We start from the raw sequence: 5,114 nt of genomic DNA, 5'->3' as shown, positions 1-5,114 counted from the left end.
ATAAGCAAGTTGCTTCATCCATCCATGGGCCTCCTACACGTCCATATAGGCCCATGCATCCAATTTTCAAATTCTCATGTACATGAAAGAAGCGTGTGATCAGCCACCTTCAGCTATAAATAACACCCTAATGAGTTTCATTTGCTAACCTTTTGGAGATCCCAAGTGCTGCAGAAGTGAAACCACACCCTCACCAAAGGAATCATTCCATTTTTTTTCTGATTTTCGAGCTTGAAATTCAGCATCATTAGCTGAGTTTTAGAGCTAGATTCCTTAGCCAATCACTTCCATTACACTCAAGGATCAAGAAGGAGCAAGGATCTTGGAGAATTCGTGGCCAGGAGTTCATCAATTCAAAGGTATCATCTCAAACTTTTTGGATCTGAATCTCTTAATTCAATGTAGCATTCTTGTGTTTCTGTGGTTTTCTGAAGTCCTCATACTTGAGGCAAGACTTTGATGCATCCAATTTTCCATTTCATGAATAATCAGTATGAACACCATGATTTTCTCCTTCACCTTTCTCTCAATATAGGAAGAGTGAGGGAAATCCATTGGTACAGTGATGATCTACATCACACGAGCTTCATTTCCATGGCCTTGTTTTTAATTTTCATTAAGATTTATTTTCTACAACTGGTGGCCGGAATTTGTGTGTCTGGCCGGAGAAGATTGTGGTTTCCACCACCACCACCACGTGTGCACGCTAGAGCCCTTGGATCTCCATGCCACGATCTAATCTTGATCATCCGTTTCAATTACTTCATTTAATTCAGTGTTGCGTGTTTGACTCATGTGTAGCGTGTTTCCTCAAATCCCAGCCATCCACAGGTGTCACGTCAATTAATGAATTGCATCATGTGGCTCAGGCTTTTTCGCTCATTTTCATTTTCTTTTTATTTTCTGTTAATTCATTCTATTTTAAAAAATTAATTAAAAATTCATTTGAAGTCAGAAAAATATGAGACCAATTCCAAAAAAATTCTTGAAAAATCTAGTTACATATTATGATTTTTAATTATTTTTGTGACTTCATTTGATATTTTTTATGAATTACTTGGTTTTTAATGTTTTTAATTCATTTTAAAATACTTTCTGACTTTTAAAAAATACAAAAATATTTTCATAACATTTATGGATCATGATAAGTCAATGAAAAATAGTCTCAACAATTTCTTATTTGTTTTGAGATTATTTGAGATTTTAATTCATATTATGCTGTTTTTAATTGGTTTTAATTACTTTCTGGTTTCAAAAATTTGTGAGAAAGTTAGTCAAAGTTTGTTTGACTATGTTGAACCTATGAGAATTTAATTGGACTTGTCGAAGTTGTTTTGAATTGAATTTGAGGTTCAACTTTATTTGTTTATTTTTTATTTGTATTTTATTTTAATTCAAAAATATACCAAAAAAATATCATTGACTTCTTGACTTGTTATCTTCATCTCTCTTCTGTTTGGTGTTGATTAAGGTTGAATTGATTCAACTTTGATCAAATTCATTGAATCTTGTAGTTTGAAAATCCTTAAGGATCATCACTTAGAAAGATGAATGAATTTGATCAAGGCTGAGTTATCCCTTGATCAATTGGGATTGTTTGTTGACTTCTTACCCCCTCCCTTTCATATTCATCCCTTTCTTTCCCTCAATGGCCAATGAGTTAAAGTCTTGAGGTTGGTTTTGACAAATGAGAAGTTTAACCTTCTTTGATCCAAACCAAACTCAACTTGATTCATGATCAAGTGAGTTATTTTGTGTCAAAGATAGGTTGCTTCTTGGTCAAGAAAATAACCAAAAGTCAATACAAGGCCCTTCCCCTTTTGTTTGGCATGGCAAGTTTGTGGAGCTTGGCTTACTAGTCATGACCTCTAACTTGTGTTCTTTGCCTATATTTTTATTGATCGACCTCAGATAGGTGTGACTACTACATTAGTCCACTTACGATAGCTTAACATAACGCTACATTGTCTTATGACAAGCTAACATAACCTTACTAACTACTAACTTTAATTTGAGCTTTTAAGTTCTTGCCATTTGCTTTTAATGCCATTTATTTCTTGCTCATTATTCATATTGATTTTCATCTTTGCTCACTTGAGCACATATTTTATGTTTATGTCATTTTCTTTTGCTCATTTGAGCCCATTATTGTATATAAATATATTGTTATTTTGTGTTGTTTGTGTTTGTTTTGATGTGAACCAAATGCAAAAGGAGAAAGGACTTAGAATTAGGATTTACCCATGCTTAAAGGAGTTCAAGAGCAACTAGGCCTCAGGCCTTTAGAATGCAAAATTTGTTGAAGAGCAACTAGGCCTCATGCCTTTAGAATGCTAAAACTTAAAGTGGACTTCAAAGAACTTCTCCTCAAACTTATCCTTTATCCATTCCTTTTTTTATGTTGTGAGCTTTTTGATGTTTGCTTCTGTGTGATAGGGATCCCATCTTAAGATTGTGAAAAGAAGACCATTGTCATGAATAGCCAAGCTAAGAGCCAAGCCCAATGGAGATCCTAGGAGCTTGAATTCAATTATTGATTTCTTGTTTTGTGTGCTAAATCCAAAGGAAAGGAGCATCTTGAGTCATCTCTATATGACTCCTTTAAAAAGGAACTCCAAGGGTTTATCTTTCCCCTCTTATCTTTGTATGCTTTAGGAATAGCCCTTCTCTCTTCTCCCCACTCTAACCAAGCCAAAAATCATTTTTTTCAAAACTTTGACTTTATTTCAAATTAGAAACCTAGGCCTTAGGCCTTTGACATTTCAAAACTCTTTTCATAAATACTCATTGTGAATAAACTTTAATCCAACTTTGGCTTCATTTTGTAAATAAACCAAACTTGTAAATATAACCCATTTCAAGTTGTTTTGATGGTTCCAATGGCCACTTGTTAAAACCTTTTCAGAAACATTAGTCATAGGTTTGAGTTATCATAGTGGTTGATGTAAATCTCACCTCATCCTTAGTGTTGGATTATAAGTCTTCCATGCTTATTATAGGGTTAACCCCTCACTAGCATGTTGAAGCCTTCCTCACATGGTGGATTGTTGGTTTAGGTTGAGTTTTCTCCCTTTGATAACAAAAGACCTTAAGGCTCTTGATTAAAATCAATTCACCAATCTTTGAAATTTTTACCCCGAACTACGGGGTTTTGATCCTCCTTTGTGATGGTACGTAGGCAATGGGTTCATCCATTCAAACAACAAAACTTGTAAATATAATCTATTCTCTTCTCATCCCCCCAATCTTTTGCACAAATCTTTTCACAAATACCAACCTACAACACATATTTGCAAAAAGGGTTCCCTTAGAGTACTAAGGATGTTTTGGGTGCGTAAAACCTTCCCATTTCATAACCAACCCCCTTACCTAGATCTCTGATATTTTTATTAGTTTTTGATTTGAAAAACTTCATACTTGGCTTTTGTTCGCTTTTTAGCCTTTCCTTTGGACAAATAAAAGTGCGGTGGCGACTCGAATTGTGTGTTGACTTTTGGTTTAGTCAATAAACCTAAAAGTAACAAAAAAAACCCGCTACACATGGCATAAACATGGTGTCATCACTTGGCAAGAATCAAACTTCAAATCAAAATGTACACTTGCCTTGCAATCCAAAGTGAATTCAGACTATCTCACACTCATTTGTGGACTTGTGGCAATGATTTTATGGGCCTATGCGCGCCCATGCACCCATTCATCATCAATGACCAAATTTGGAAAGTAAATTCAAGTGAGCAAAAAGCAATGGATTCAGCTATAAATAGAGCCTCATATGCTCAACAATTCACACACATTCGCGCCAACTTTGATCCCCTAACTCTAACCCTCACATTGGAAAGGATAAACCTGAGAAATTCACTTGAATTTGAGTTTGAATTTCCACTATTTTGAAATTTAAAATCTTCAGGAATCCACAGCCTTTTGAGCATTCAATCCTTCTTCTACAAGCATTTGGAGTGAGATCAAGCACGAGCAAGAGCAAGATCAGTTGAATCCAGACCTCCATTGAAGGTATTTTCCAGAAATTTTGATCTCTTCGATTCTCTCTAATTCTTGCTCAATTCTATTGATTCTTTGGTTGTCTGAAGTCCTACCAATGTAGGCAAGAAGATTGAGTTGCTTTGAGGCCAAATCGAAGCAACTCAGTTCATGTACCTCAAATTTCAACTCCATGTATCTCTCAATATACTTGGAGTTAGAGTGAATTGAGGCCAGATTCGAACTCAGTGTCATTTTTACTTTGAAATCATGTCCTTGTTTTTAATTTTGGTGATGGTTGAAGATAGACCAACTGTGAGGTCCACCGGAGAAGAAAACCGGAGTTACAGCTTTGGCCATGCGCTGGCATGTCTCACAGCCACATGATCTTGTTATTTTGTTCTAATCTCACGCGTCCATTGTGATTACCAACTGTGTAGCGCGCTGACTTGAGTCCATCGTGGATAGTGCGTTTTTGGCCACTTGATCTGCCACCTCAATTAATGAGGGAGATCAAGTGGTCCACGTTTTTTCTGATATTTTAATTTTCATTTTAATTGCATTATTTTCAATAATTCATATAAAATTCAATATTGATCCAAAAAATATGGGTGTTTCACCAAAAAAATTCAAATATTTTTCTCTTTCATATTTTGAATTAAAATTATTTTTTGGATCATTATTAATATTTTTCATTAATTAATTGATTTTGCATTTGTTTTTAATTGTTTAAAAATATTTTTAAATGTCCAAAAATTATGAAATTTTTTCTCCAAGGTCCTTTGAGCATGTTTGACCTATGATAAATCTCATGGCCATTTCTTTGGTGTTTTGATGAGATTTTAGGAATTGGACAAACCATATTTAATTTAAATGCACTATTTTAGTATTTTAATTTGAATAAATGCCAAATAAATTTGTTGACCAATTGTGATGACTTGTTTGTGTTTGACTCTTGTTGTTGGGCCTTGGTCAAGGTTGATTTGACTTTGTCAAATTAATATCATTGGATTTAGGGGATTGATGGAATGTACATTCCATCTCCCAAAATGAATGGATGATATTAATTTGGTAAAAGTCCTCCTTTGACCAATTTGTGATTTGATTCATTCCCCTCCCACTTCATCTTATTCCCT

Source organism: Lathyrus oleraceus, chromosome 5 (genome assembly GCF_024323335.1).
Source record: "Lathyrus oleraceus cultivar Zhongwan6 chromosome 5, CAAS_Psat_ZW6_1.0, whole genome shotgun sequence".
Classification (NCBI taxonomy): Eukaryota; Viridiplantae; Streptophyta; class Magnoliopsida; order Fabales; family Fabaceae; genus Lathyrus; species Lathyrus oleraceus.
The sequence above is the reverse complement of the archived record's forward strand: the minus strand, read 5'-3'. Positions refer to the sequence as shown.